This window comes from Triticum urartu, chromosome 5 (assembly GCF_003073215.2).
Source record: "Triticum urartu cultivar G1812 chromosome 5, Tu2.1, whole genome shotgun sequence".
Classification (NCBI taxonomy): domain Eukaryota; kingdom Viridiplantae; phylum Streptophyta; class Magnoliopsida; order Poales; family Poaceae; genus Triticum; species Triticum urartu.
Window position 1 is genome coordinate 551,149,444 of NC_053026.1, and position 26,822 is coordinate 551,176,265.

Here is a 26,822-nt window from a genome sequence, read left to right on the forward strand (position 1 = left end):
AAGGGGGCCCCCCCAACCCTAGTCCAATTTGGATTGGGCTTGGGGGGCGCGTGCCACTACGTGGCCGCCACCTCCTCTCTTCCACTAGGGCCCATGAAGGCCCATTAACCCCCGGGGTTTTCCGGTAACCCCCTGGTACTCTAAAAAATGTCCGAAACTTTCCGAAACCATTCCGGTGTCCAAACATAACCTTCCAATATATCAATCTTTATGTCTCGATCATTTCGAGACTCCTTGTCATGTCTATGATCTCATCCAGGACTCCGAACAAACTTCGGTTCATCAAATCACATAACTCATAATACAAATCGTCATCGAACGTTAAGCGTGCGGAACCTACGGGTTCGAGAACTATGTAGACATGACCGAGACACATCTCCGGTCAATAACCAATAGCAGAACCTGGATGCTCATATTGGCTCCTACATATTCTACGAAGATCTTTATCGGTCAAACCGCATAACAACATACGTTGTTCCCTTTGTCATCGGTATGTTACTTGCCCGAGATTCGATCATCGGTATCATCATACCTAGTTCAATCTTGTTACCAGCAAGTCTCTTTACTCGTTCTGTAATGCATCATCTCATGGCTAACTCATTAGACACATTGCTTGCAAGGCTCATAGTGATGTGCATTACCGAGAGGGCCCAGAGATACCTCTCCGATACATGGAGTGACAAATCCTAATCTCGATCTATGCCAACTCAACAAACACCATTGGAGACACCTGTAGAGAAACTTTGTAATCACCCAGTTATGTTGTGACATTTGATAGCACACAAGGTGTTCCTCCGGTATTCAGGAGTTGCATAATCTCATAGTCTGAGGAACATGTATAAGTCATGAAGAAAGTAATAGCAAAAAAATTAAACGATCATTATGCTAAGCTAACAGATGGGTCTTGTCCATCACATCATTCTCTAATGATGTGATCCCATTCATCAAATGACAACACATGTTTATGGTGAGGAAACTTAACCATCTTGGATTAACGAGCTAGTCTAGCAGAGGCATACTAGGGACACTCGGTTTGTCTATGTATTCACACATGTACTAAGTTTTCGGTTAATACAATTCTAGCATGAATAATAAACATTTATCATGATATAAGGAAATATAAATAACAACTTTATTATTGCCTCTAGGGCATATTTCCTTCAGTCTCCCACTTGTACTAGAGTCAATAATCTAGATTACATAGTAACGATTCTAACACTCATGGAGTCTTGGTGTTGATCATGTTTTGCTCGTGAGAGAGGCTTAGTCAACGGGTCTGCAGCATTCAGATCCGTATGTATCTTGCAAATCTCTATGTCTCCCTCCTTGACTTGATCGCTGATGGAATTGAAGCGTCTCTTGATGTGTTTGGTTCTCTTGTGAAATCTGGATTCCTTCGCCAAGGCATTTGCTCCAGTATTGTCACAAAATATTTTCATTGGACCCAATGCACTAGGTATGACACCTAGATCGGATATGGACTCCTTCATCCATACTCCTTCATTTGTTGCTTCCGAAGCAGCTATGTACTCCGCTTCACACGTAGATCCCGCCACGACGCTCTGCTTGGAACTGCACCAACTGACAGCTCCACCATTCAATATAAATACGTATCCGGTTTGTGACTTAGAGTCATCCGGATCAGTGTCAAAGCTTGCATCGACGTAACCGTTTACAATGAGATCTTTGTCACCTCCATAAACGAGAACCATATCCTTAGTCCTTTTCAGGTATTTCAGGATGTTCTTGACCGCTATCCAGTGATCCACTCCTGGATTACTTTGGTACTGCTAAACTAATAGCAAGGCACACATCAGGTCTGGTACACAACATTGCATACATGATAGAACCTATGGCTGAGGCATAGGGGATGACTCTAATTTTCTCTCCATCTTCTGCAGTGGTCGAGCATTGAGTCTGGCTCAACTTCACACCTTGTAACACATGCAAGAACCCTTTCTTTGACTGATCCATTTTGAACTTCTTCAGAACTTTATCAAGGTATGTGCTTTGTGAAAGTATTAAGTGTCTTGATCTATCTCTATAGATCTTGATGCCCAATAAATAAGCAGCTTCACCGAGGTATTTCATTGAAAAATTCTTATTCAAGTATCCTTTTATGCTATTCAGAAATTCAGTATCATTTTCGATCAACAATATGTCATCCATATATAATATCAGAAATGCTACAGAGCTCCCACTCATTTTCTTGTAAATACAGGCTTCTCCAAATGTCTGTATAAAACCATATGCTTTGATCACACTATCAAAGCGTATATTCCAACTCCGAGAGGCTTGCACCAATCCATAAATGGATCGCTGGAGCTTGCACACTTTGTTAGCACCTTTTGGATCGACAAAAACCTTCTGGTTGCATCATATACAACTCTTCTTTACGATATCCATTAAGGAATGCAGTTTTGACATCCATTTGCCAAATTTCATAATCATAAAATGCGGCAATTGCTAACATGATTCGGACAGGCTTAAGCATCGCTACGGGTGAGAAGGTCTCATCGTAGTCAACTCCTTGAACTTATCGAAAACCTTTCGCAACAAGTCGAGCTTTGTAGACAGTAACATTACCGTCAACGTCGGTCTTCTTCTTGAAGATCCATTTATTTTCTGTTGCTTGCCGATCATCAGGCAAGTCAACCAACATCCACACTTTGTTCTCATACATGGATCCCATCTCAGATTTCATGGCCTCAAGCCATTTTGCGGAATCTGGGCTCATCATCGATTCCTCATAGTTCGTAGGTTCGTCATGGTCAACTAAGATGACCTCTAGAACAGGATTACCGTACCACTCTGGTGCGGATCTTACTCTGGTTGACCTACGAGATTCGGTACTAACTTGATCAGAAGTTTCATGATCATCATCATTAGCTTCCTCACTAATTGGTGCAGGAATCACTGGAACTGATTTCTGTGATGAACTACTTTCCAATTTGGGAGAAGGTACAATTACCCCATCAAGTTCTACTTTCCTCCCACTCGCTTCTTTCGAGAGAAACTCCTTCTCTAGAAAGGATCGATTCTTCGCAACGAATATCTTGCCTTCGGATCTGTGATAGAAGGTGTACCCAACAGTCTCTTTTGGGTATCCTATGAAGACAAATTTCTCCGATTTGGGTTCGAGCTTATCAGGTTGAAGCTTTTTCACATAAGCATCGCAGCCCCAAACTTTAAGAAATGACAACTTGGGTTTCTTGCCAAACCACAGTTCATATGGTGTTGTCTCAACGGATTTAGATGGTGCCCTATTTAACGTGAATGCAGCCGTCTCTAAAGCATAACCCAAAAACGATACCGGTAAATCAGTAAGAGACATCATAGATCGCACCATTTCTAATAAAGTACGATTACGACGTTCGGACACACCATTACGTTGTGATTATCCAGGTGGCGTGAGTTGCAAAACTATTCCACATTGTTTCAAAATGAAGACCAAACTCGTAACTCAAATATTCACCTCCATGATCAGATAGTAGAAACTTTATTTTCTTGTTATGATGATTTTCCACTTCACTCTGAAATTCTTTGAACTTTTCAAATGTTTCAGACTTATGTTTCATCAAGTAGATATACCCATATCTGCTCAAATCATCTCTGAACGTCAGAAAATAACGATACCCACCACAAGCCTCAACACTCATTGGACCGCATACATCAGTATGTATTATTTCCAACAAGTCTGTTGCTCGCTCCATTGTTCCGGAGAACGGAGTCTTAGTCATCTTGCCCATGAGGTATGGTTCGCAAGCATCAAGTGATTCATAATCATGTAGTGACCCGACCTCAAACGGTCAAGTCTCTGTGCTTAAGTGTCATCCCTGGATCAGTATGCTGACACACACAGTACCCGAGGATTTATAACAGAGGTAAATCACATGTATGAAATAACGTAAATACTATTACCTCAATCCAAATAGTGGAAGTAACAACAAGGTTGTGGATTCCCATCAACACCAACGGCAAAGTTGAGTGTAGAAATCGTCACCCTAACGTATCACTTACTCGTTGTAAGAAGTCCTGCAACATGAGATGTTGCAGCCACAAAGGGTCAGTACATTGAATGTACTGGCAAATTCACACCAGAGGATAATGATGAATAATAGCTATCACTACATGCATATATGGCTAGTGGAAAAGCTTTATGGTTATAATGTTTTTGCGAAAAGCCAATTTTTCCCTACTACAAAGGAATATAATTTATTTAACTACAAAGTTGGTTGAAAATATTGAGAAGGTTCCTCCAACTCAATCCCAAATTAAAAGTTAACAACCCAACAAAATTAATTATATAGAGTGATGAGATCAACATGATAATCCAAGAACCAGATACTCAAGATGTCCATAACCGGGGACACGGCTAACCATGATTAGTTTGTACACTCTGCAGAGGTTTGCACACTTTTCCCCACAAGACTCGATCTCCTCCGTTGGATTCCTTGCACTACATGGTGTTTGAGAAACAGATGACTGAGACACAGTCTTTCAGAAACATTAACTCTCTACTCCGGGTAGACCATACCAAACCTACAAACCCACTACCTGCTGATCTACCTCTTCAAGAGCTTCACATAACTTACTCAACTATGCTAGAGCCCATAATAGCTTGTGGCTACACACAGAAGTTTCTAGCATGAATCATCTCAGTTCCCTTTGAGCCTGGGTGGTGGTCCATAGGAAGATCACACGGGTACTCCGGGATTTCCAAAAATACAGGCATCACTGGGTACTCCAGGTGCCTCAATCCACCCAGATGTAAATTCAAGTTGCCACCTTAAGTTGAACCATTAGTTAACAATCTCACATCTGTCATGGATTTCACTCACCCAAACCACGTCTACGAGCATAGCATAGCAATATAAGCAACGCGTAGAAGTAACTCCCAAGGGTTTGAATATAACAGGGCAATAGGCTCTACCTCAACAACTACTTCCCAACCAACAAGTTAATGACATTCTAACCATGCAATGTTTGAGGATTGAAACTAATGCATAAAAACTGGGTATAGAAACAGTATGATCAATGTGTTACTTGCATGCAATGTTGATGAAGATGATTCGCACTCATAACTCTTGATAGTTCTACTCGTCACACTCTGTTCAATCTATCGTAAGCAAGCAATAGTAACCACACATAAGCAATCACTCAAAAGATCGGAAAGAACGAAGAAGACAATTCGGAAAACATCAAAACCAAGAAAATAAATCTTGCAACATAAAACAATTTCTAACAGCACCAAAATTATGTGAATTTGGCCTTATCAGAAAGTTTAGGTCAAGAGCTTCGATTTGCAAAAAGAATCAACTAAATCAGAGTTACGAAACTCAAGTTATGTTCAAAACAAGTTTGAATATGAATCTGAAGAAGAAATTTCAAAAAGTTGATGAGACAGGTTCACTGGATAGGTGAAAACAAGACGAAGCTATAGGCGCTGGTTTCATCTAATTTGAATAAACGAGTGAAAAGTTATGGCTATTTGAAAAATCAGGGCCAAGCTGTTTTACGGAAGAAAAATAGCTACGGCTAAAGTCTAATGTTTAAATACATAGACTAATTGATAATCTAATTATTCTATCGTATTAGTCTAGAAATAATAAACTACGGAAGTATAAAAAAATTAAGAAGGATACCTTTATAAGGCAGACAAAAGACGACTTTGGAGAGAAGAGACAATTTCCCGAAGTCGCGCCGGAGAGGAGAAATATATTCTTCTTAAATGAATCTAGTCAAACCAAAATATTGATTTAACCCGAATCGGATGATTTTTGGAGACTCTACTGGTCTATATTTATAGGTGGAAAAGAGGTTTAAGGGTCAAAGTCTAGGCAATGTAGGACTAAACATAGACGAAAATATACGAAACAGAGAAGAAAAAGGCTAACGGCTCGCGCGGGCTTAAAGGCCTCGGCCGGCCGCGCACCGTACACGGGCTGCATTTTTTTCCCAAGTCTATTTTTTTCCGAATTTTGTTTCAAAAAAACAAAAAAACTAAACATTAAAAAAAATAAAATAAAAAAAGTCAAAAGAAAACAAACGAAAAACGGGCCGGCCTGCTGCTATGCTACACATGTGGGCGGCGGTTAGTTCTAGGCGCACGCGTAATTTTTTTTCTTTTTTTATATAGTAAAGAAAGAAGAAAAATGGATAAAGATAATAAAATAAAATTTTATATAGGCATATTATATATCAAAATTTTCATAAAAATATATTCTACAACATGAACATTTCTCTAGTGCCAAATAGATTCACAAAAATTCAAATAATTCAAACAGTGCTACTTCTACAATAAAACCCAATAAAAATCATTTTAGAAATACCAAAATGATTTCAAATTTATTTCTCTCCAATTTTCTGATGTAGGGAATCATTTTACCCTATTTTCCATTTATTTTATTTTTTGGAGAAAAATAATTTGAATAAAACCCAAATAACTCCAAATTGAAAATAATTTCAAACGGACTTTAAATTTGATCCTTTTAAACTTTCAACTCGTATTTCATATATTTTGAAGAAGTCATTTTATCTTCTCTCATGAAAATCATTGAGTTGCTTAAAGTTTCCGAATTTGAAATATTTCCAAATGAAATTCAAATCTTTTCAAAAAAACCCTTTTCATTTAATTAAATGGAAGAAGTCATATCATCTTTTCTCGGGGGTTTTGTATTTGAAAAGAATTTGAATTCACGGAGATCAAAATGCAAAAATGTGAAAGTTTGGGAAAGTCCTTTTATTCCCTCTCATTTAACTTTCAAAAAGTTTCGAATTTCACTCAATCAATCACACAACAATCAAACAAAAATCTATCTATCTATTTATTATAACATTCCAAAATTTAGAATTTTGGGATGTTACAAATCAAGTGATTCCAAAAGTCCATCAGCATGGAGTTTCTTCATGCGCTTTACACCAATATGACCTAAACGATAGTGCCACAAATAAGTTGCACTATCATTATTAAACTTGTATCTTTTGGCTTCAATACTATGAATATGTGTATCACTACTATCAAGATTCAACAAAAATAGACCACTCATCAAGGGTGCATGACCATAAAAGATATTACTCATATAAATAGAACAACCATTATTCTCCGATTTAAATGAATAACCGTCTTGCATTAAACAAGATCCAGATATAATGTTCATGCTTAACGCTGGCACCAAATAACAATTATTTAGGTCTAAAACTAATCCTAAAGGTAGATGTAGAGGTAGCGTGCCAACGATGATCACATCGACTTTGGAACCATTTCCCACGCGCATCGTCACCTCGTCCTTAGCCAATCTTCGTTTAATTCGTAGCCCCTGTTTCGAGTTGCAAATATGAGCAATAGAACCAATATCAAATACCTAGGCGCTACTGCGAGCATTAGTAAGGTACACATCAATAACATGTATAGCAAATATACCTTTCACTTTGCCATCCTTCTTATCTGCCAAATACTTGGGGCAGTTCCGCTTCCAGGGACCAGTCTCTTTGTAGTAGAAGCACTCAGTCTCAGGCTTAGGTCCAGACTTGGGCTTCTTCACTTGAGCAGCAACTTGCTTCCCGTTCTTCTTGAAGTTCCCCTTCTTCCCTTTGCCCTTCTTCTTGGAACTAGTGGTCTTGTTAACCATCAACATTTGATGCTCCTTGATTTCTACCTCTGCAGCCTTTAGTATCGCGAAGAGCTCGAGAATTGTCTCATTCATCCCTTGCATATTATAGTTCATCATGAAGCTTTTGTAGCTTGGTGGCAGTGATTGAAGAACTTTGTCAATGACACTACCATCAGGAAGATTAACTCCCAGTTGAGTCAAGTGGTTGTGGTACCCAGACATTCTGAGTATATGTTCACTGACAGAACTATTCTCCTCCATCTTGTAGTTGTAGAACTTATTAGAGACTTCATATCTCTCAATCCGGGCATTTTCTTGAAATATTAACTTCAACTCCAGGAACATCTCATATGCTCCATGACGTTCAAAATGTCGTTGAAGTCCCGGTTCTAAGCCGTAAAGCATGGCACACTGAACTATCGAGTAGTCATCGGCTTTGCTCTGCCAGACGTTCATAACGTCCGGAGCTGCTCCTGCAGCGGGTTTTGCACCTAGAGGTGCTTCCACGATGTAATTTTTCTGTGTAGGAATGAGGATAATCCTCAAGTTATGGACCCAGTCCGTGTAGTTGCTACCATCATCTTTCAACTTAGATTTCTCTAGGAACGAATTAAAATTCAAAGGAACGGTAGCACGGGCCATTGATCTACAACAATGTAGACATGCAAAATACTATCAGGTACTAAGTTCATGATAAATTAAAGTTCAATTAATCATATTACTTAAGAACTCCCACTTAGATAGACATCTCTCTAGTCATCTAAATGATCACGTGATCCATATCAACTAAACCATGTCCGATCATCACGTGAGATGGAGTAGTTTTCAATGGTGAACATCACTATGTTGATCATATCTACTATATGATCCATGTTCGACCTTTTGGTCTCAGTGTTCCGAGGCCATATCTGCATATGCTAGGCTCGTCAAGTTTAACCTGAGTAATCTGTGTGTGTCAAACTGGCTTGCACCCGTTGTATGTGAACGTACAACTTATCACACCCGATCATCACGTGGTGTCTCGGCATGACGAACTGTAGCAACGATGCATACTCAGGGAGAACACTTATACCTTCAAATTTAGTGAGAGATCATCTTATAATGCTACCATCGTACTAAGCAAAATAAGATGCATAAAAGATAAACATCACATGCAATCAAAATAAGTGATATGATATGGCCATCATCATCTTGTGCCTTTGATCTCCATCTCCAAAGCACCGTCATGATCACCATCGTCATCGACTTGACACCTTGATCTCCGTCGTAGCATCGTTGTCGTCTCGCCAACTATTGCTTCTACGACTATCGCTACCGCTTAGTGATAAAGTAAAGCAATCACATGGCGATTGTATTTCATACAATAAAGCGACAACCATATGACTTCTGCTAGTTGCCGATAACTGTTACAAAACATGATCATCTCATACAACAATTTATATCTCATCACGTCTTGACCATATCACATCACAACATGCCCTGCAAAACAAGTTAGATGTCCTCTACTTTGTTATTGCAAGTTTTATGTGGCTGCTACGGGCTTCTAGCAAGAACCGTTCTTACCTACGCATCAAAACCACAATGATTTTTCATGAAGTGTGATGTTTTAACCTTCAACAAGGATCGGGCATAGTCAAACTCGATTCAACTAAAGTTGGAGAAATAGACACCCGCTAGCCACCAGTGTGTGAAGCACGTCTGTAGAACCAGTCTCATGAACGCGGTCATGTAATGTCGGTCTGGGCCGCTTCATCCAACAATACCGCTGAATCAAAGTAAGACGTTGCTGGTAAGCAGTATGACTATTATCGCCCACAACTCTTTGTGTTATACTCGTGCATACAACATCTACGCATAGACCTGGCTCAGATGCCACTATTGGTGAACGCAGTATTTCAAAAAAAATCCTATGATAATGCAAGATATTTCTAGGAGAAGCATAGCAACGAGAGGGGAGAGTGTGTCCACATACCCTCACAGACCAAAAATGGAAGCGTTTAGTAACAAAGTTGATATAGTCGAACGTCTTCGCGATCCAATCGATCCAAGCACCGAACATATGGCACCTCCGCGTTCAGCACACGTTCAGTTCGATGACGTCCCTCGATCTCTTGATCCAGTTGAGGATGAGGGAGAGTTTCGTCAGCATGATGGTGTGGCAACTGTGATGATGAAGTTACCAGCGCAGGGCTTTGCCTAAGCACTACGTCAATATGACCGAGATGTGTAACTGCGGAGGGGGCCACCGCACACGGCTAAGAGAAGACTTGGTGTGCCTTTGGGGTGCCCCCCTCCCACGTATATAAAGGGGGAGGAAATAAGGCCGGCCCTAGAGGGGGCGCGCCAAGGAGGGAGTCCTTCTTGGACTCCCGGTCCAAGTAGGATCCCCCCTTTCCTTTTCGAAGAAGGGGAAGGGGGAAAGAGAAGGAGCAGAAGAAGGAAAGGGGGCGCCCCCAACCCTAGTCCAATTCAGATTGGGCTCGGGGGGCGCTCGCCTCCACCTAGCCACCGCCTCCTCTCTTCCACTAGGGCCCATGAAGGCCCATTAACCCCTGGGGTTTTCCGGTAACCCCCTCGGTACTCTGGAAAATGTCCAAACCTTTCTGAAACCATTCCGGTGTCCAAACATAACCTTCCAATATATCAATCTTTATGTCTTGACCATTTTGAGACTCCTCGCCACGTCCATGATCTCATCTGGGACTCCAAACAAACTTCGGTTCATCAAATCACATAACTCATAATACAAATCGTCATCGAACGTTAAGCGTGCGGACCCTACAGGTTCGAGAACTATGTAGACATGACCGAGACACATCTCCGGTCAATAACCAATAGCGTAACCTGGATGCTCATATTGGCTCCTACATATTCTATGAAGATCTTTATCAGTCAAACCGCATAACAACATACGTTGTTCCCTTTGTCATCGGTATGTTACTTGCCCGAGATTCGATCGTCGGTATCATCATACCTAGGTCAATCTCGTTATCGGCAAGTCTCTTTACTCATTCCGTAATGCATCATCCCGTGGCTCACTCATTAGACACATTGCTTGCAAGGCTCATAGTGATGTGCATTACCGAGAGGGCCAAGAGATACCTCTCTGATACACGGAGTGACAAATCCTAATCTCGATCTATGCCAACTCAACAAATACCATTGGAGACACATGTAGAGCATCCTTATAATCACCCAGTTATGTTGTGATGTTTGATAGTGTCGGATTTCGGGTTCCGGCAGACCCTTGAGGTTCGAACACTGGGGTGCGCGCGGAGATTTCGCCTCCTACCTCCCTGCACCCCTCCGCCACACTAGGATCAAAGCTACGAAAAGAACAACACAAGGGACACAGGGTTTATACTGGTTCAGGCCACCGTTGTGGTGTAATACCCTACTCCAGTGTGTGGTGTGGTGGATTGCCTCTTGGGCTGATGACAATGGACAGTACAAGGAAGAACAACCTCGCGAGGGTCTGTTCTTGGCTGGGGCGATGAACTGCTGGGAGGAGTTCAGCCACCTTTCTCTATCTCTCTCTCTCTTTACCACCTCTCTACTTGTCGAGCCCTTGGAGGAGACTGAGCCGAACCTTTTGCTACGCGGGTGGCCGGTCCTATTTATAGTGGCCCTGGTCCTCTCCCCAAATATTGAGCGGGAAGGGAGCCAACAATGGCGGGCTAATTTGAAGGGGGACAGCAAGTATCAACTATCCTGACAAAAGTAGTCTTCGCCTGTGCAAAGCTCTGGTGATGACGCCGTCTTGGGCTCCACGGTGACCTCCGTCTCGTAGTCCTCCTGGTCTTGGTCTCGTTGCACCGAAACGGCAACCTTTGCCTGATGCCTCGGTACTCCGCGGCTGCGCTTACCCCCTTTGCACCAAAGAGGAAAGGAGGACGCTGCGCGGGCTGGCACCCGCCTGGCACCCTGAGTCGTCATGGCTTGCGTCACGGACACCTCGCGAGGTACCCCGCCTTGATCTCTCTGCCTCCTCGTGAGCCAGCCTGACGAGGCCGTGCCTGAGGAAGCTCCGTGTCATCCGCCCCGCGAGGCTTGGCCCCTCGCGAGGGCCTTGGGTTTGTGCTGGTGAAGATGGGCCGTGCTGGGCCCCCTTTTGAGCCACGCCGCAGGCCGCAGGCAGGCAAGTCTGGGGACCCTGGTTCCGAGAACGCCAACAGTAGCCCCCGGGCCCAAGGCGCGCCCGGACTTGGCCGTGCAGGGAGGCGGAAGGGCAAGGGCGAAGCGCCGCGGGCCCTAACAGCCTGCGGCCTTGGGCACCACGTGGCGGTTGACTGGACGTGGGCGCCTTAGCAGCCGCGCGAGTTGATAAGAGAGTGGCGTCCACCTAGGCCCTTCTTCTTGCTTCCCCCGGTTACCGTTCAGATCCTCTTTCCTGCGCTTCTCCTCCCTTCCTCCGAAATCTCCAGATCTGCTCTGACTGTGCGACCCAAGAAGCCATGGCGCCTCGCCAGCCCCCGGCCGCAGCTTGGTACTCATCTGCCCTGGACCTGCCGAACGTGTCAAAGGCGGGCCTTGCCCGGTTGCGCCGAATAGCGACGGCGCAAGGCATCGACGGGGCGAAGGTGTTCAAGGCCGGCTCCGCCACCTCTGAGGGTCAGAGGAGCACCTTCTATCCACTCTTCGTAAGCGCCATTGTCGCTAGCCTGGTGCCTCCCTTCTCTGAGTTCTTCTTCTCTGTCCTCCGCCATTACAAGCTGCAGGCTCTGCATCTCCATCCCAACTCCGTCCTTCTCCTCGCGATCTTTGCTTATTATTGCGAGGCCCACGTTGGGGTGCAGCCCTCAGTGGCCTTGCTGCGCCACTACTTCTCCCGCCGGACCTCTCGCAGTCCTGCTTCCGCGTGCGCGAGCTTCGTCGCGTACGGTGGCGCCATTGCCATCTCGAACTCTAGGAAGAGGATTGAGGGCTTCAGGAGCAAGTGGGTCTTGGTGGACGCTGAGCGCATCCACCCTCGGCTGATCTTGCCCACCGAGCAGCCCACGAGCTCCAGCAACTGGGGTCAAGCAGAGCTCATGGATCCCCGCGTGAAGATGGTGTTGGAGAAGATGGACGCGGATCTGAGGCCGGCCGACATGGCGGCGGCGAAGCTGACCGGCACGTCGTTGCTGAGGGAGTCCCTGGAGCACTAGCTGGCTCCTCTTCGGCAGTACTCGCTTCCAATGTGGAGGCCCCATCCGAGCCCCGCGGCCTGGGCCGACGGAGACTTGGCTGCGGTTCTCCAATCTCTGGTCAGGGGCAGTGTGGCAGGGTTGGAGGGCTCTCCTACGCCCTTGTTCCTCCGCGACGACTGGGAGCGGGTAGTGAAGTCCATGCCCGTCTTCAACGGGGAAGGGCCTGTGCCCCTGGAGGCTCCCGAGGGACCGGTGGACGTGCCCTCCGATGACTCCAGCGAAGAGGAGGAAGGAGGGGAGCACGGAAAAGGGCTTGACTCTGAGGCGACTGACGGAGAGTCGAGGGCTCCCCTCCCTCGGTGTAGGTCCCACGTTCTCCGCCTCTCTTCGAATGATGACGACGAGGATGACGACGAAGACGACGACGAGCAGGACGGCGGGAGCTCGCCCTCGATCCCGAAGAAGGACAGGACCGGGCTGATCTCCCGCGGGTCTCCCCCGGCATTGGGGCGAACCGCAGACGCACCTTCCGCCTCCAAGCTTCCCGAGGTTGACCCTTCCAGCCGGCTTTCAGGCTTCAAATTTGGCCAGAGGCCGCTTGAGCTCACTGGCGACGACCCGTAAGCGTTCGATTCTTGTCTTTGTCTCTTGCTCTGCTTCTGAGGCTTGACGTCCGCATCTTTGGATAGGTTGGCGCCCGCAGCGAAGAAGTCAAAGGGGGCTCCTGAGGTTTCGTTCGTGACAGCGCCCCTGAAGGAAGGTGACCGCGACGCACAAGCTTCTCCCACCCGGTCATCCTCGCGGGGCCTGACTGAGCATGCTGGGGCGAGCTCAGCCCCCATGGCCCAAGTGGCTCCCGAGGTGCTCCCGTCTGCCGCCACTGCTATAGTTGTCGGGGCACGGCAGACTCCGCCTCAGGATGCTGCGGCCGTGCTGCCGCCTTCTCCTCCTACTCCACCGGCTGCTATCTCCCTGACTCCTTCTGCCGTCTTGGACCACGCTGTTGCTGAGCTGGACCGGCTGCGGCAGGATCTTCTCGGCGCCGACCCCCGCCTGGTGGCCGGGCGCTTGGAGCTGGTTTCTGGATGGGTTCGCTCCGACGCTTCGATTCGGGCGGCGCTGGTCCAGGCCTCGACGGCATGGGACGAGGAGAAGCAGGCCGTCCTTGAGGCAAAGGCTGCTCGCGATGCAGCCCTGGGAGAGGTGGTCGACGCCCGTGGTCATTGCAAGGTGCTGGAGGACGAGCTGCAGGGCCTGCGGGATCAGCTCGCGAAAGAGGTTCGCCTTCGCCCAGAGCAGGAAGAGGACGTGAAGGCTCGCGAGGCGGTCGTCGAGGGCCGGGAGGCCAAGCTCAAGAAACACCGCGACCGCCTAGGCGCGCTGGAGCAGGAATTGGGGGCGAGGAAGGCCGAGCTGGACGGCAAGGCCCTGGTCCTCGCCGAAGACCGCGTGGCCTTCACGGAGCTGGAGGCGAAGGCTCGCTCCTCGCTGAGGACGCTTTACGATAGCGGCCTGGAGAGTCCGCTGGCCGGCGCCGAGGACGGCCCCGCCAAGCTGCTTCCCTTCTTGGTCCACGCTCTTGAAGATGTCGCCCTTGGCCTCGGCCCCACGGCTGAGGCCGAGGCGCGTGTTCTGTCTTCTGCAGCACTGACGCGGGTTCTCACCCACATCCACCTTCGCGATCCCGGGTTCGACCTTGACAGCCTGCTGGAGCCCGTGAGCGGCCATCGTGCGGTGGCTGCTGCCGAGGCCGTGAAGGGTCGCGCAGAGGCTCTGCTGGGGAAGTTCCGGGCCTTCAGCACCAAGCCGAAGCAAGGCACCATCGACCCCACTGCTCCGTGAGGCGAACCCACGCCGCGCCGCTCCCCCGCCGTCAAGTGACTCCATCATGGCTCCTGTCCTGCTTTTGATTCCTGCACATGTATCATGCCTCGGGGAGGCGTTTAAACTTGCGCCTGATACTGGGATAACAGTGTGGACTGTAATATTTGCTTTCGAATTCCTTTTCAATTTGTGCTTTTCCTTCCTACTTGCTTATGTTCTACGCCGGCAGAGCCCGGCCCCGCGCGTACCTCACCCAGCAATAGCCCCGACCGGAAACCAGGACAGGACCAAGGAGTGAGGGGCTACGTGACAAGTTAGGCTCCTGAGCCGCGATGCTCAGGAGTCCCCCTTGGCGCACGAATAGCAAGTAGGGAGGTGTGATGTGGGCGGATCCACCGTTCTACGTCTGCAGAGCCCGGCCACGCGCGTACCTCACCTAGCAATAGCCCCGGCCGGAAACCAGGACGGGACCAAGGAGTGAGGGACTACGTGAAAAGTGTTGGAAATATGCCCTAGAGGCAATAATAAAAGTATTATTATTATATTTCTTTGTTCATGATAATTGTCTTTATTCATGCTATAACTGTATTATCCGGAAATCGTAATACACGTGTGAATAATAGACACCAACATGTCCCTAGTAAGCCTCTAGTTAACTAGCTCGTTGATCAACAGATAGTCATGGTTTCCTGACTATGGACATTGGATGTCATTGATAACGAGATCACATCATTAGGAGAATGATGTGATGGACAAGACCCAATCCTAAACATAGCACAAGATCGTATAGTTCGTTTGCTAGAGTTTTCGAATGTCAAGTATCTTTTCCTTAGACCATGAGATCGTGTAACTCCCGGATACCGTAGGAGTGCTTTGGGTGTGCCAAACGTCACAACGTAACTGGGTGACTATAAAGGTATACTACGGGTATCTCCGAAAGTGTCTGTTGGGTTGACATGGATCAAGACGGGGATTTGTCACTCCGTATGACGGAGAGGTATCACTGAGCCCACTCAGTAATGCATCATCATAATGAGCTCAAAGTGACCAAGTGTTTGGTCATGGGATCATGCATTACGGTACGAGTAAAGTGACTTGCTGGTAACGAGATTGAACGAGGTATTGGGATACCGACAATCGGATCTTGAGCAAGTAACATACCGATTGACAAAGGGAATTGTATACGGGGTTGTTTGAATCCTCGACATAGTGGTTCATCCGATGAGATCATCGAGGAGCATGTGGGAGCCAACATGGGTATCCAGATACCGCTGTTGGTTATTGACCGGAGAGCGATCTCGGTCATGTCTACATGTCTCTCGAACCCGTAGGGTCTACACACTTAAGGTTCGGTGACGCTAGGGTTGTAGGGATATGTATATGCAGTAACCCGAATGTTGTTCGGAGTCCCGGATGAGATCCCGGACGTCACGAGGAGTTCCGGAATGGTCCGGAGGTAAAGAATTATATATAGGAAGTACTATTTCGGCCATCGGGACAAGTTTCGGGGTTATCGGTATTGTACCGGGACCACCGGAAGGGTCCCGGGGGCCCACCGGGTGGGGCCACCTGTCCCGGGGGGCCACATGGGCTGTAGGGGGTGCGCCTTGGCCTACATGGGCCAAGGGCACCAGCCCCAAGAGGCCCATGCGCCTAGGGTTTCAAGGAGGAAGAGTCCTAGGAGGGGAAGGCACCTCCTAGGTGCCTTGGGGAGGAGGGATTCCTCCCCCTTGGCCGCACCCCCTAGGAGATTGGATCTCCTAGGGCCGGCGCCCCCCCTTGGCCCTCCTATATATAGTGGGGGAAGGAGGGCTTTCAGAACACGCCTTTGGTTGCCTCCTTCTCCCTCTCCAACACCTCCTCCTCCTCCATAGCGCTTGGCGAAGCCCTGACGGAGTACTGCAGCTCCATCATCACCACGCCGTAGTGCTGCTGCTGGTGCCATCTCCCTCAACCTCTCCTTCCCCCTTGCTGGATCAAGAAGAAGGAGACGTGGTTGTTCCGTACGTGTGTTGAACACGGAGGTGCCGTCCGTTCGGTGCTAGGATCTTCGGTGATTCGAATCACGTCGAGTACGACTCCCTCATCCACGTTCTTTGAACGCTTCCGCTCGCGATCTACAAGGTACGTAGATGCATCTAATCACTCGTTGCTAGATGAACTCCTAGATGGATCTTGGTGAAACCGTAGGAAAATTTTTGTTTTCTGCAACGTTCACCAAAAGTGGCATCATGAGCTAGGTCTATGCGTAGTTCTTCTTGCGCGAGTAGAACACAATTTGTTGTGGGCGTAGATGTTGTCAACTTTCTTGCCGCTACTAGTCTTATCTTGCTTCAACGGTATTGTGGGATGAAGCGGCCCGGACCAACCTTACACGTATGCTTACGTGAGACCGGTTCCACCGACTAACATGCACAAGTTGCATAAGGTGGCTGGCGGGTGTCTGTCTCTCCTACTTTAGTTGGAGCGGATTCGATGAAAAGGGTCCTTATGAAGGGTAAATAGAAGTTGACAGATCACGTTGTGGCTTTCACGTAGGTAAGAAAACGTTCTTGCTAGAACCCTACTTCAGCCACGTAAAACTTGCAACAAAAATTAGAGGACGTCTAACTTGTTTTTGCAGCAAGTGCTTTGTGATATGATATGGCCAAAGTTGTGATGAATGATGAATGATCTATATGTGATGTATGAGATGTTCATGCTATTGTAAAAGGAATCACAACTTACATGTCGATGAGTATGACGGTGACAAGATGATCATGGAGCCCCAAGATGGAGATCAAAGGAGCTATGTGATATTGGCCATATCATGTCACTATTATTATTTGATTGCATGTGATGTTTATCATGTTTTGCATCTTGTTTGCTTAGAACGACGGTAGTAAATAAGATGATCCCTCATAATAATTTCAAGAAAGTGTTCCCCCTAACTGTGCACCGTTGCTAAAGTTCGTCGTTTCGAAGCACCACATGATGATCGAGTGTGATAGATCCTTACGTTCACATACAACGGGTGTAAGACAGATTTACACACGCAATACACTTAGGTTGACTTGACGAGCCTAGCATGTGCATAGACATGGCCTTGGAACACAGAAGACCGAAAGGTCGAGCATGAGTCGTATAGAAGATATGATCAACATGAAGATGTTCACCGACGTTGACTAGTCCATCTCACGTGATGATCGGACATGGCCTAGCCAACTCGGATCATGTTATACTTAGATGACTAGAAGAGGGATGTCTATCTAAGTGGGAGTTCATTATAATTTGATTAGATGAACTTAATTATCATGAACTTAGTCTAAAATATTTACAATATGTCTTGTAGATCAAATGGCCGACGTAGTCCTCAACTTCAACGCGTTCCTAGAGAAAACCAAGCTGAAAGACGATGGCAGCAACTACACGGACTGGGTCCGGAACCTGAGGATCATCCTCATAGCTGCCAAGAAAGATTATGTCCTACAAGCACCGCTAGGTGATGCACCTGTTCTCCCTGCAGAACAAGACGTTATGAACGCTTGGCAGGCACGTACCGATGACTACTCCCTCGTTCAGTGCGGCATGCTTTACAGCTTAGAGCCGGGGCTCCAAAAGCGTTTTGAGAGACATGGAGCATATGAGATGTTCGAAGAGCTGAAAATGGTTTTTCAAGCTCATGCCCGGGTCGAGAGATATGAAGTCTCCGACAAATTCTTCAGCTGTAAGATGGAGGAAAATAGTTCTGTCAGTGAGCACATACTCACTATGTCTGGGTTACATAACCGCTTGACTCAGCTGGGAGTTAATCTCCCGGATGACGCGGTCATTGACAGAATCCTCCAGTCGCTTCCACCGATCTACAAGAGCTTTGTGATGAACTTCAATATGCAGGGGATGGAAAAGACCATTCCTGAAGTATTTGCTATGCTGGAATCACCAGAGGTAGAAGTCAAGAAGGAACATCAAGTGTTGATGGTCAATAAAACCACTAAGTTCAAGAAGGGCAAGGGTAAAAAGAACTTCAAGAAGGACGGCAAGGAAGTTGCTGCGCCCGACAAGCAAGCTGCCGGGAAGAAGTCAAAGCATGGACCCAAGCCTGAGACGGAGTGCTTTTATTGCAAAGGGAAGGGTCACTGGAAACAGAACTGCCCCAAATACTTAGCGGACAAGAAGGCCGGCAACACCAAACGTATATTTGATATACATGTAATTGATGTGTACCTTACCAGTACTCGTAGTAACTCCTGGGTATTTGATACCGGTGCCGTTGCTCATATTTGTAACTCACAGCAGGAGCTGCGGAATAAACGGAGACTGGCGAAGGACGAGGTGACGATGCGCGTCGGGAATGGTTCCAAGGTCGATGTGATCGCCGTCGGCACGCTACCTCTACATTTACCTATGGGATTAGTTTTGAACCTCAATAATTGTTATTTAGTGCCAAGTTTGAGCATGAACATTGTATCAGGATCTCGTTTAATTCGAGATGGCTACTCATTTAAATCCGAGAATAATGGTTGTTCTATTTATATGAGAGATATGTTTTATGGTCATGCTCCGATGGTAAATGGTTTATTCTTAATGAATCTCGAGCGTAATGCTACACACATTCATAGTGTAAGTACCAAAAGATGTAAGATTGATAATGATAGTCCCACATACTTGTGGCACTGCCGCCTTGGTCACATAGGTGTCAAACGCATGAAGAAGCTCCATGCTGATGGACTTTTAGAGTCTCTTGATTATGAATCATTTGACACGTGCGAACCATGCCTCATGGGTAAAATGACCAAGACTCCGTTCTCAGGAACAATGGAGCGAGCAACCAACTTATTGGAAATCATACATACTGATGTGTGCGGTCCAATGAGTGTTGAGGCTCGCGGTGGCTTTCATTATGTTCTCACCCTTACTGATGACTTGAGTAGATATGGGTATGTCTGCTTGATGAAACACAAGTCTGAGACCTTTGAAAAGTTCAAGGAATTTCAGAGTGAAGTTGAGAATCAACGTGACAGGAAAATCAAGTTTCTACGATCAGATCGTGGAGGAGAATACTTGAGTCACGAATTTGGCACACACTTAAGAAAATGTGGAATAGTTTCACAACTCACGCCGCCTGGAACACCTCAGCGTAATGGTGTGTCCGAACGTCGTAATCGCACTCTATTAGATATGGTGCGATCTATGATGTCTCTTGCCGATTTACCACTATCTTTTTGGGGCTATGCTTTAGAGACTGCCGCATTCACTTTAAATAGGGCACCGTCGAAATCCGTTGAGACGACACCGTTTGAATTATGGTTTGGGAAGAAACCTAAGCTGTCGTTTCTAAAATTTTGGGGATGCGATGCTTATGTCAGGAAACTTCAACCTGAAAAGCTCGAACCCAAATCGGAAAAATGCGTCTTCATAGGATACCCTAAAGAAACTATTGGGTATATCTTCTACCTCAGATCCGAAGGCAAGATCTTTGTTGCCAAGAATGGATCCTTTCTAGAGAAAGAGTTTCTCTCGAAAGAAGTAAGTGGGAGGAAAGTAGAACTTGATGAAGTATTACCTCTTGAACCGGAAAATGGCGCAACTCAAGAAAATGTTCCTGAGGCGCCTACACCGACTAGAGAGGAAGTTATTGATGATGATCAAGATACTTCTTAGCAAGCTCCTACTGAAATTCGAAGGTCCACAAGGACACGTTCCGCACCAGAGTGCTACGGCAACCCTGTCTTGGAAATCATGTTGTTAGACAACGGTGAACCTTTGAACTATGAAGAAGCGATGGCGGTCCCGGATTCCGACAAATGGCTAGAAGCCATGAAATCCGAGATATGATCCATGTATGAAAACGAAATATGGACTTTGACTGACTTGCCCGTTGAACGGCGAGCCATAGAAAATAAATGGATCTTTAAGAAGAAGACAGACGCGGATGGTAATGTGACCATCTATAAAGCTAGGCTTGTCGCTAAGGGTTATTGACAAGTTCAAGGGGTTGACTACGATGAGACTTTCTCACCGGTAGCGAAGCTAAAGTCCGTCCGAATCATGTTAGCAATTGCCACATTCTATGATTATGAAATATGGCAAATGGACGTCAAAACGGCATTCCTTAATGGTTTCCTTAAGGAAGAATTGTATATGATGCAGCCGGAAGGTTTTCTCGATCCTAAGAATGCTGACAAGGTGTGCAAGCTCCAACGCTCGATTTATGGGCTGGTGCAAGCATCTCGGAGTTGGAACATTCGCTTTGATGAGATGATCAAAGCATTTGGGTTTATGCAGACTTATGGAGAAGCCTGCGTTTACAAGAAAGTGAGTGGGAGCACTATAGCATTTCTCATATTATATGTAGATGACATACTTTTGATGGGAAATGATATAGAACTCTTGGACAGCATTAAGGCCTACTTGAATAAAAGTTTTTCAATGAAGGACCTTGGTGAAGCTGCTTATATATTAGGCATCAAGATCTATAGAGATAGATCAAGACGCCTCATAGGTCTTTCACAAAGCACATACCTTGATAAGATATTGAAGAAATTCAATATGGATCATTCTAAGAAGGGGTTCTTGCCTGTGTTACAAGGTGTGAAATTGAGCTCGGCTCAATGTCCGACCACGGCAAAAGATATAGAAGAAATGAGTGTCATCCCCTATGCCTCAGCCATAGGTTCTATTATGTATGCCATGCTGTGTACCAGACCTGATGTAAACCTTGCCATAAGTTTGGTAGGAAGGTACCAAAGTAATCCCGGCAAGGAACACTGGACAGCGGTCAAGAATATCCTGAAGTACCTGAAAAGGACTAAGGAAATGTTTCTCGTTTATGGAGGTGACGAAGAGCTCGTCGTAAAGGGTTACGTCGACGCTAGCTTCGACACAGATCTGGATGACTCAAAGTCACAAACCGGATACGTGTATGTTTTGAATGGTGGGGCAGTAAGCTGGTGTGGTTGCAAGCAGAGCGTCGTGGCGGGATCTACATGTGAAGCGGAGTACATGGAAGCCTCGGAGGTAGCACATGAAGCAATTTGGGTGAAGGAGTTCATCACCGACCTAGGAGTCATACCCAATGCGTCGGGGCCGATCAAGCTCTTCTATGACAACACTGGAGCGATTGCTCTTGCAAAGGAGCCCAGGTTTCACAAGAAGACAAGGCACATCAAGCGTCGCTTCAACTCCATTCGTGAGAATGTTCAAGATGGAGACATAGAGATTTGTAAAGTACATACGGACCTGAATGTAGAAGATCCGTTGACTAAACCTCTCCCTAGAGCAAAACATGACCAACACCAGAATTCCATGGGTGTTCGATTCATCACAATGTAACTAGATTATTGACTCTAGTGCAAGTGGGAGACTGTTGGAAATATGCCCTAGAGGCAATAATAAAACTATTATTATTATATTTCTTTGTTCATGATAATTGTCTTTATTCATGCTATAACTGTATTATCCGGAAATCGTAATACACGTGTGAATAATAGACACCAACATGTCCCTAGTAAGCCTCTAGTTGACTAGCTCGTTGATCAACAGATAGTCATGGTTTCCTGACTATGGACATTGGATGTCATTGATAACGAGATCACATCATTAGGAGAATGATGTGATGGACAAGACCCAATCCTAAACATAGCACAAGATCGTATAGTTCGTTTGCTAGAGTTTTCCCAATGTCAAGTATCTTTTCCTTAGACCATGAGATCGTGTAACTCCCAGATACCGTAGGAGTGCTTTGGGTGTACCAAACGTCACAACGTAACTGGGTGACTATAAAGGTATACTACGGGTATCTCCGAAAGTGTCTGTTGGGTTGACACGGATCAAGACTGGGATTTGTCACTCCGTATGACGGAGAGGTATCTCTGGGCCCACTCGGTAATGCATCATCATAATGAGCTCAAAGTGACCAAGTGTCTGGTCACGGGATCATGCATTACGGTACGAGTAAAGTGACTTGCCGGTAACGAGATTGGACGAGGTATTGGGATACCGACGATCGAATCTCGGGCAAGTAACGTACCGATTGACAAAGGGAATTGTATACGGGGTTGCTTGAATCCTCGACATCAGTGGTTCATCCGATGAGATCATCGAGGAGCATGTGGGAGCCAACATGGGTATCCAGATCCCGCTGTTGGTTATTGACCGGAGAGCGATCTCGGTCATGTCTACATGTCTCCCGAACCCGTAGGGTCTACACACTTAAGGTTCGGTGACGCTAGGGTTGTAGGGATATGTATATGCAGTAACCCGAATGTTGTTCGGAGTCCCGGATGAGATCCCGGACGTCACGAGGAGTTCCGGAATGGTCCGGAGGTAAAGAATTATATATAGGAAGTACTATTTCGGCCATCGGGACAAGTTTCGGGGTTATCGGTATTGTACCGGGACCACCGGAAGGGTCCCGGGGGCCCACCGGGTGGGGCCACCTGTCCCGGGGGGCCACATGGGCTGTAGGGGGTGCGCCTTGGCCTACATGGGCCAAGGGCACCAGCCCCAAGAGGCCCATGCGCCTAGGGTTTCAAGGAGGAAGAGTCCTAGGAGGGGAAGGCACCTCCTAGGTGCCTTGGGGAGGAGGGATTCCTCCCCCTTGGCCGCACCCCCTAGGAGATTGGATCTCCTAGGGCCGGCGCCCCCCCTTGGCCCTCCTATATATAGTGGGGGAAGGAGGGCTTTCAGAACACGCCTTTGGTTGCCTCCTTCTCCCTCTCCAACACCTCCTCCTCCTCCATAGCGCTTGGCGAAGCCCTGACGGAGTACTGCAGCTCCATCATCACCACGCCGTAGTGCTGCTGCTGGTGCCATCTCCCTCAACCTCTCCTTTCCCCTTGCTGGATCAAGAAGAAGGAGACGTGGTTGTTCTGTACGTGTGTTGAACACGGAGGTGCCGTCCGTTCGGTGCTAGGATCTTCGGTGATTCGAATCACGTCGAGTACGACTCCCTCATCCACGTTCTTTGAATGCTTCCGCTCGCGATCTACAAGGTACGTAGATGCATCTAATCACTCGTTGCTAGATGAACTCCTAGATGGATCTTGGTGAAACTGTAGGAAAATTTTTGTTTTCTGCAACATTCACCAACAACAAGTTAGGCTCTTGAGTCGCGATGCTCAGGAGTCCCCCTTGACGCTCAAACGGCCTTCATACCTTGGCTCCGCTCGGGGAGAGGCGTGCGACGAACCAGGCCCGTGGGGACCTGGCTGGGTGGCGTGCGTCTGGGCGTGACCTTGGCGCAGCCCCCTCGCGCGGCACTCCCGAGGGGAGGCGTTGCGATGAGCCTAGACACTGAGCACTGGGCTCCCTGAGGTTGATGCGGCCCGGAGGCCACCTTCAGTTGTTTATCACCAGCGCGGAGCATAGCGCTTCCGTATGAGTACGGGCATAGCCGCTCCTCGGCAGTGTCGTCAGCCAGCGCAGAGCATGGTGCTTCCACTGGTGCGTGGGAGGGGGCCCCCTCCGGGAGGAGCCCCCGGGGCGTGTACAGCCCCGCCCTGACACGTGGCTGGCACGGTAGGGCCTGGTGAGGTGTATCTGGGCACCCGTGAGCCAGTGCGGGACTCACGGGGCCCTACCTCTAGGCGGGTTGCGCCTGGCACTGGGCCTTATCTTGTGTTGTGTCCCTGCAAGTTCGGTTAGATGCCTGCACTCTACGTCCTCGTGTCCCGGCCCTCAAGCTAGTCTCAGCCGTCGCTGGTATGCCAGGTCGTGATGCCGTGGTCAAGGCCAGAGGGTGAGGGCTGGAGAGCCAGTAAGAGCCCTGAGTCGCAATGCTCAGGTACCCCCCCTTTAACGTGCAAGTGGTCAACATGGAGAAGAGGAGGCGTCGCGGACCGGCATCAAATAATCAAGCATGGCAGTTCTAACGCATAACCGGAAATGAACGCAAATGGGGTACATGCCGCTGAGCCTGGCCCGTGCGGCTTGGGGATCATGCAGCCCGAGGGGCGCCCCCAACAAGGTAAGCTAACGACGCGAAATAAAAGGGATATACGCCGCAGGGACGGACCCACGCGGCCTGGGAATAATGCAGCCCTGGGGGCGCTCCCAGCTGGAAGTGAAACTTGAAAGATGTCACCTGATGACGCTGAAGACGAAGGGCCGTTGGTGTAGCCGGCTCGGTGGGCTGCGGAAGCCGATCCTCATGAGCCCCCAGGCCCAGGGGCCTCGGGAGGCTCTGGAGGCGCTGGCGGTTCCTCGCGGGCCATCTTCATCTCTGCCAAGGCTGTAGAGCACCTGGCTTCTTGCGCCTCCGCGATGTCCCTCATGAGGCGCTGGTACGCGTCAGCCGCGCTCGGCAAGCCATAAGGCATGCGAACGTAGCTGTGGGGTGGACCTCCGCAGCGCCCCACTCGCAAGGGCCAGAGGCGCTCCAGGGAGGTGACTTGGTTGAGCCCTGGTACGTCGACGCAGACGCACAGCCCGCCATCCTCGCCTGTATGGGGAGCCACTGCTGGTAGGCGGCGGGCGCCTCTCATGACTCTGGACTCCTGTAGCTCCTGAATGGCCTTGCTGACGAACTCCTGTGGGTCTGGATCTCCTTGCCTTGCTCCTTCTTGAGGGAAACGTGCTCTGAAACACGCCTCCATGTGGTGCCCCAGCGCCTCCCTCGTGACCCTTGCTAGGTCGGTGGCCCTCCAGGGGAGAGCCCCCCGAGCCCTGCCTGAGGAGGGCGCCGGGCGCACTTTCCTATGCGACGGAAGGAGGTTCCCCCTGGGCAGGCACGGGCCCAGAGGGGCCTACCCCCTGAGGGGCCAGGTCGGATGATGTCTTCTTCTTCTTGGGGCGGCCTCGGGAAGCCTCTTGCTTCCGTGATCTGGGTCCTCCAGTGACGCGGCCTGAAAGGCTCGCCCTAGGGAACACACTGCGTCCTTCTCTTCACAGGGCACCGTGATGACTCCGCCGCTCCCTGGCATCTTGAGGACGTTATAGCCGTGGTGAGTCACGGCCATGAACTTGGCCTGCGCCGGGTACCCGAGGATGGCGTTGTACGGCAGGCGGATGTGAGCGACGTCGAAGTCGATGAGCTCGGTGCGGTAGTTGTCGCGTGCCCCAAAGGTGACGGGGAGGCGGACCTGCCCGATCGGGACTGTGGAGCCATCGGTGATACCGGAGAAGGGCTTGGTTGGCTGAAGCTGGCTGTAGGGCACTTGGAGGTTGTTGAACGTCTCCACGGACAGGACGTTGAGCCCTGCCCCGCCATCGATGAGGGTCTTGGTGACCACCACATTGCTGATGATTGGGGAACAAAGCATCGGGAGGACTCCGGCTGTAGCCCCACACTTGAGTTGATCTGCTGAGCTGAAGGTGATGGCACACGCCAACCACCTGAGAGGGCGCGTGGCTTCGAGCCTGGAGAGGGCTGCATTCACTTCACGGGCGAACTGCTTGAAGATGCGCTGAGAGGCTGGGGCCTGAGCTCCACCCAGGATGCAAGCGATCGCGCGCGGCTCCTGGAAGCCCCCAGCCTCCTCGTCCTGGCGGCGGTCCTCGTTTCTCCTTGGCTGCGGCGGCAGCGGTGGGAGGCCTGCGTTGCCTTGCGGGCGATCCTCGCGAGGCTGATCCCTCCAGCCTCCCTCGCGAGGTGGGTCTTGCCAGTGATCCTCGCGAGGTTGGTCACGCCATCCCTGGCGCGGGCCACGGTCTTCCCAGCGCCCTGTGTTCCTTCCTCCTCCTCGGCCGTATCCCCGGTCACCATGGTCAGGGCGACGGCCGATCCTTCCTTCACGCACGGCTCGGAGTTCTTGGCATTCGCTGGTGTTGTGGGTGTGGAGGTCGTGGTACACGCAGTACCGGCTGCCCTTGGGAGGTTCGGGCTGATCTCTGCCCCGCTTGGTGTCTAGTTCTGCCGCGAGCACGGCAGCCCCCTTGCGCTTCACTTCCTTGGCCTTGAGCTTCTTCTCTTCTGGGTCTGCGACAGGCAGCTCAAGGAGGGAGAGACGCCCTTCCTCATCCCTGGCGCACTTGTTCGCCAAGTTGAACAGCTCCAAAGAAGTGCACGGGTCTTCATGCATCGCAAGCTCCTCCTTCATCTTGACGTCGCGCATGCCGTCGGAGAAGGCTGAGATGATGGCCTCTTCAGTCACCTTGGGAATCTTGAGGCGTGTGTTGTTGAAGCGCTGGATGTACTTCTGCAGGGTTTCCCCGGGTTGTTGCTTGATGCGGCGCATGTCGCTCACGGCAGGTGGCCGGTCGCGAGTACCTTGGAAGTTGGCGATGAAGCGGGTGCGCATCTCTTCCCAGGAGGAGATTGTGCCTGGAGCCAGGT